We start from the raw sequence: 7,561 nt of genomic DNA on the forward strand, positions 1-7,561 counted from the left end.
ACAAATCACCAGGTAGTGACGGGTTCCCTGGCGAATTCTACAAGATATTTAGACAGGAATTAAGCCCCTTATTGTTAGCATCACTTAGGTACACAATGAAGGAGGGAAAAACACCCCCGTCCTGGAAAGAACCCATCATAACTATCATCCCTAAAGAAGGAAAGGATAAAGAACTTTGCAGTAGCTTTAGACCACTTTCCATTCTTAATGTTGATTATAAGATCTATACCTCAATAATTTCAAAAAGATTTGAGACATTCATGCCTCACATTATAGACGAATACCAGACTGGCTTTATTAGAGGAAGGCAGGCACAAGATAATACAAGAAAAACAATTCATGTAGTGGACGCGATACAAAAGAGTTGGCAGAGTGCAATTTTAGTCAGTATGGACGCCGAAAAGGCATTTGATAGTGTGGGATGGACCTTTTTATATAATGTCTTAGGAAAGTTTTGTTTTAATTAAAATTCTATCAAATGCATAAAGTCATTGTATCTTGAACCAACAGCAAGAGTGAAGGTCAATGGGAGTCTGACAAACCGGATTAAGTTAGAGAGGTCAACTAGACAGGGGTGTTGTCTATTTCCGACACCTTTTTGATATTTTTATTGAACCATTCGGTCAAGCAATTAGGCAGAACCAGGGCATCAAGGGGGTGGAGGTAGGAGGCTCAGAACACAAACTGGGTTTATTTGCGGACGACGTTATAGCATATATAGGACAATCAGACACGAGCCTTCCAATACTTATGGACTTACTGGAGGAATATGGGCACTACTCGGGGTATAAACTTAACGTGACAAAGACACAGATCTTACCTGTAAACAACACACCGACAACAAGGATCAAAGACAAATACAACCTTAGATGGGACTTGGACAAGATTAAATACTTAGGGGTGAATATCACAAAGGAGGTAGACAAAATATATAATGCAAATTACACCCAGATTAATCAGAACATTAAGAGGGACTTGGGAAGGTGGTCAATACAGACACTGGACTTCAGTTCGAGGATCAAAATAGTTAAAATGAACATATTGCCAAGGCTATTATACCTATATCAATCTTTACCTGTACCTGTGCCACAAAGCCAATTTATGGAGTGGGACAAATGGATCTCAAGGTTCATCTGGGGGGGGAGACCCAGGGTTAAGCTTGTGACACTTCAGTTACCCAAAGAGAGAGGAGGAATGGCAGTGCCGAGTTTTAACAATTATTATTATGCAGCACAGATAAGAGCTGTGGTATGTTGTTGTAATGTGGATTACGTAGCCAAGTGGAAAGACATTGAAATGAGGAGGGGTAATCACCAAATTCAACACCTAGTAGGAGATATAGAACTATTTAAAGATTGGACACAACAAAGTCTTATAGACCCAATTACTAAATTCACTTTTAACATATGGAACACACTAGTAAGGAGATACAAATTAGAAAAAGAGACAGATCTTGAGATGGTTAATAAATGACAATAAATTTCTGCCGGGAAGAGAAGATCAAGGTTTTAAGAGATCGGCCCGATGGGGCATCACAGCAATGTACAACATGGTAGAAAAGGGGGTAATGCTGAGGTTTCAATATTTGAAAGATAGGTTTGGATTGGAAAGAGGTGACTATTTTAGATATCTACAAGTGAGAGACTATTATACAAGGAAAATAAAAAATAAACAAGGCTACTGAGCAAAACGGGTACAGCATTCAACCACTGGCTCAAGGGTATGGAGGGAGTTCGGGTGGAAAAATATTAGATATTTCATAACCCCAAAGACAAAAGGCATAACTAGAGCATGGTACAAAACAGATCCACCTACAAAGGAACAATGGCTGGGGATATAATAAATATTTGACATGGAAAGACTCACACATACTGAGACTCCAGGAGGGGAAATTTAAGTCAATGTGGGAAAAGTGGGTTGAGTAAAGGAAAGCTGAACGACACCACAAATTAGGAGGACGGGAATCAGACCATGATGTTGCACTACAATTAAGGGAGGAAGCTCATGTCACCTTGTTGATTTTTAATATATTATATTTTTCGTTATTGTCACATTTTTTATTTTTCTATTTGTCATTTTTGTTTCTGTTTGTTTTGCTTTATTGTACAACTACTGTTTGATTCTATTTTGTCAGAAATACCCTAATTTGTAAGTTACTTCTAAAACAACTTTAGCCAATGAGGGTTCTATTTGAATCTTGTTCCTACACAGATCCACAGCTAAATTGTAATGATGTCTGTATGTAATGAACCAGTTTAGACCCAAACGCGAGACACACGTAGCTCAGTCGGTAATCAACTTTATTGTGGAGAACACAAGCAAGGCTCAGAGTCAGGGGCAGAAGGTAGACGTCTTTTCCGGGATCGTGGCGAGATGGGAAGGTCGGGGACAGCAGGCAGAGGTCTTTACCGGGATTCAGGCGAAACCAGGGACAAAGGCAGGGTCGTAACCAGGGCTGAGACGATACGGGGAAGTCGGGGGCAGAACCAGAGTCGAAACCGGGAGATCCGTCCGTGGGTAAATGCTGGAAAGTCTGACATGGAGTACAAAGAACAATCTGGCGGTGAGTAACTGAGTGAGAGGAGGTTAAATACAGACCTGATTGGTGATGAGCTGCAGCTGCGGGGCCAGGTGAGGTGATGAGGTGGGTGTAGCTGATTGCTCGTGCAGACAGAGGGGAGGTGACTTAAGTGAGAAAAAAGAAAACAAAACTGACTGCTTTCAATTCAATTCAATTCAATTTTATTTGTATAGCGCCATATCACAACATACATTGTCTCAAGGCACTTTACATAGTGAGGTCAATATTACAATATTACAGGGAAAACCTAACAAATCCCACAATGACCAAAGCACTTGGCGACGGTGGAGAGAAAAAAACTCCCTTTTAACAGGAAGAAATCTCTGACAGAACCAGACTCACTTGTGGGCGGTCATCTGTCTCGACCGGTTGGGGTGAGGAGAAAAATGAGGAACAGAGGAGAGGTGGGCAGAAAGAGGATGGGAGGAGAGACAGTGGGAGAGAAGAGAGAGAGAGGACAGTTGTACAACCGCCGCTGTAATCTCTACCAGACTGATACTTATAATTCAAAAATACAATTATGTTGTTGTTATTATTAGTGATGATATTAATATTAATAATAATAATAATAACAATAATAATGACGGGTTTGGGTCCTGCAGCTCTGGGGTCAGAGATACACTAGGAGAGATAGAAAACACAAAGAGGGTTAGTGACATGTACTGTAAACATATCGGGGGATAGGGGGTAGTATAACAGTTGCTTTAATTTCTACCAGATACTTATAATATGTGAAAACTGATACTTATAAATACAATGATGTTATTAATAATAATAATAATAATAATAGTAATAATAATAATGACGGGTTTGGATCCTGCAGCTCTGGGGTCAGATCTACTAGGTGAGAGAGAAAACAGAGTTAGTGACATGTAATGTAGATACATGGGGGCAGAGAGAGAGAGAGGGAGAAGGAGAGAACGGGAGAGGGAGAAAGATGCTCATGATATAAGTTCCCCCAGCAGTCTAGGCCTATAACAGCATAATAAAGAAATGGTTTATTAAACACCTGAGCAGTTCTAACTATAAGCTTTATCAAAGAGGAAGGTTTTAAGTTTAACTTTAAATGTAGACAGGGTATCTGCCTCCCTGACACAAGCTGGGAGCTGGTTCCAGAGGAGAGGAGCCTGGTGGCTGAAGGCTCTGCCTCCCATTCTACTTTTACAGACTCTGGGAACCACAAGTGGTCCTGCATTTACAGAGCGAAGTGATCTATTGGGATAATATGAAACTAGGAGCTCTGTAAGCTCTGTCTATTCTGAATTTTACAGGAAGCCAATGCAGAGATTCTAACACTGGAGAAATATGATCTCTTTTTCTAGTTCCTGTCAGAACTCGTGCTGCGGCATTTTGGATTAGCTGGAGGCTTTTCACAGACTTAGTGGGGCATCCTAGCAGTAGTGAATTACAGTAGTCCAGTCTAGAAGTAACAAATGCATGGACTAGTTTTTCAGCATCCTTTTGAGATAGGATGTTTCTAATGTTCTTGATATTGCGCAGGTGAAAGAAGGCTGTCCTAGAGACTTGTTTTATGTGTGAGTCAAAGGACATGTCCTGGTCAAAGGTAACTCCAAGGTTTCTCACAGTAGAGCTGGAGGCCAAGGTAATGCCATCCAAGGTAACCATATGATCAGATAATGTTTCTCTGAGGTGTTTAGGGCCGAGTATAATGACCTCAGTTTTTTCTGAATTTAGAAGTAAAAAATTATAAGTCATCCAGGCCTTTATGTCTTTAAGACAATCCTGAAGTTTGTCTACCTGATTAGTTTCATCTGGCTTTATAGATAAATACAGCTGGGTATTATCAGCTGGCAATGGAAATTGATGTGGTGTATATAATATTGCCTAAAGAAGCATATATAAAGTGAAAAGTATCGGTCCCAGTACAGAACCTTGTGGTACTCCATGTCTCACTTTTGTATGAATGGAAGATTTGTTATTAACGTTAACAAACTGAAATCTATCAGATAAGTAGGACTTAAACCATTCTAGTGCTGTTCCTTTAATCCCAATGTGTTCTAGTCTCTGTAACAGAATTTTGTGATCGATGGTATCAAATGCAGCACTAAGATCTAAAAGGACGAGAATAGAAACATGTCCACTGTCTGAGGCCATGAGAAGGTTGTTGGTAACCTTCAGTAGTGCTGTTTCTGTACTATGATGTTTTCTAAAACCTGACAGAAAGTCTTCAAGCAGACTATTCCTGTGTAAATAGTCACATAACTGGTTAGCAACAGTTTTTTTCAAGGATTTTAGAGATAAAAGGAAGGTTTGATATGGGTCTATAGTTAGCTAAGATATCTGGGTCCAGAGTCGTTTTTTTGAGCAGAGGTATAACTACTGCCACCTTAAAGGCCTTTGGTACATAGCCTGTTAATATAGATGAATTGATCTGATCTAATATGGAATTATTGATTAAAGGTAATACATCCTTAAATAGCCTTGATGGAATAGGATCTAAAAGACAGGTTGATGACTTCGATGAAGTGACAAGTGAAGTCAGCTCAGCCAGATCTATAGGGGAGAAGCATTCTAAATATAAATTAGGCGACACTGTTGGTTCAGAAGACATTGTGTCTGTGCTATTAGTGGGAAGAAGCTGGTAATTTTTTCTCTGATGGTAATAATCTTCTTAGTAAAGAGGCTCATGAAATCATTGCTACTTAGAGTTGGAGGAATAGACTGTTCAGTAGAGCTTTTACTCTCTGTCAGCCTGGCTACAGTGCTGAAGAGGAACCTGGGGTTGTTTTTATTTTCCTCTATTAGTGAAGAATAATAATTGATTCTGGCATTACGGAGGGCTTTCTTATATATAATTAAACTATTTTTCCAGTCTAGGTGAGAATCATCTAGACTATTGGAACGCCACTTCCTTTCTAACCTATGTGGCGTCTGTTATAAAGCACGTGTCTGTGCATTAAACCATGGAGCTATCCTCCTCTGTTTGACTGTCTTCTTTTTCAGAGGGGCGACAGTGTCAAGTGTGGAACGTAGTGAGGCTGCTGCACTATCAACAACATCATCAATTTGTGTGGGAGTAAAGTTTTGATAACTATCCTGCACTGTATCGACACATGGCAGTGGAGTAAATAACAAAGGAACTGTTTCTTTGAATTTAGACCTGCTGTAATAGAACTTTTCTCCAAATTCAGTAAAGTTAATAATGGAGAATTCAAATGTAACTAAGTAGTGATCGGACAGAGGGTTTTGAGGAAATACTATTAGATTGTCAATGTCTATGCCATAGGTCAGAACGAGGTCAAGGGTGTGATTAAAACAGTGAGTGGGTTTGTTTACATGTTGAGTAAAACCAATTGAGTCTATGAGCAAATTAAAGGCAGAACTAAGACTGTCGTTGGCAACATCCACATGAATGTTGAAGTCACCCACTATAATAACTTTATCTGTGCTAAGCACCAACTCAGATAAAAGTCTGAAAATTTAGATAAAAATTCAGAGTAAGGGCCCGGTGGTCGATAAATAACGACTACAATAACTGTTTTTTGACATTTCCAGCTTGGGTGAAGGAGGCTAAGAGTTAGGCTTTCAAATGAGTTAAAACTATGTTTAAGTCGAGGGTTAAGCAATAAGTCTGCTGGGTAGATTGCTGCTACTCCTCCACCTCGGCCTGTGGTCCGAGGAATATGAGTATTATTATAAGAGGGAGGTGTTGATTCATTTAAACTAACATATTCTTCTGGCTGTAGCCAGGTTTCAGTCATACAGAATAAATCAACGTGCTGATCAGTTATCAGATCATTCACTAACAAAGATTTAGATGGGAGTGACCTAATATTAAATAATCCACGTTGTATTGTTCTATTCTTAGGTTCATTTATAGGCTTTGTGTTGATCTTTATGAGATTTGTGTGAATTACACCTCATTTATTTACCTTTGGTTTAGATAGTTGAAGTGGTCGTGGGGCAGAAACAGTTTCTTTGGGGTTTTGTGGGGGCGACTGCTGTAATAGAAGCGCAGAGAAGCGTGTAAGACTGCAACTCTGCTACCTGGTCCCAACTCTGAAATGTCACGGGTTTGACCGTCTAGGTAACTGAGTCAGGTTTCTACAAATGAGAGCTGCACCATCCAAAGTTGGATGAATGCCGTCTCTCCGCATCAGACCAGGAATTCTCCAAAAGGTGCTCCCATTATCTTTGAAGCCCACATTGTTATCTGGACACCACCTCGACAACCAGCAGTTTAGTGATGATGTACGGCTATACATGTCATCACTGTTCAAGTTGGGCAGGGGTCCAGAGAAATCTACAGAGTCCGACATTGTTTTGAGTGTAGAACTTTAAGAAAGGGACTACAGCCCCCCCCCCCAGACTGGTGAAACGAGAAAATGTTTGTTGTTTGCATGTTGTAGTGCTGATTGCTTAACATAAATCTATATGTGGGAGGAAGGGTAGCAATCCCACTATTGCAGCTAATTCCCTTCCACCAACACCAACCTGGAAGGGGGTTGCACCTGATTGAATATGCACAAGGGTGTTCATCCTGCCCAAGATAAATTATGGAATAAACTTAAGTCTAATAATTATGGCTGGTTAGCTCTAATGGATGGAGCACAGGGCTGGTTATGGGTTCATATGATCTAAATAATAATACATGGCAGAAACATTCTTCCACTCCATGTAACATTTAGCATCACCAAGCTTTTAACTGCAGGCCTGAAGAAAGAAAAAAACATTCTGCCCACCGAGGTCAAGCTTTCAACTCCCATATTGGCCAGCATTCACCAAGCTGACTGAATGTTAGCAAAAATCTGCAAAAGTTATGCGTCAGCTACTGTTCACCCACTGGAAGTATTTAAGCTTTCACTCTAATTATTATCTCCTACATCTTCTGGTGCTTCATCTAAGTTTGAGTTGACTGATCATAAATATGTTGAATATATTTGATTATCAATAACCCACCTCTGCAATAAAGTTAAAACTTTGGATACTTCATTTTGTAATAATGAGCATATATTGAAT

Source organism: Scophthalmus maximus, chromosome 1 (assembly GCF_022379125.1).
Source record: "Scophthalmus maximus strain ysfricsl-2021 chromosome 1, ASM2237912v1, whole genome shotgun sequence".
Classification (NCBI taxonomy): domain Eukaryota; kingdom Metazoa; phylum Chordata; class Actinopteri; order Pleuronectiformes; family Scophthalmidae; genus Scophthalmus; species Scophthalmus maximus.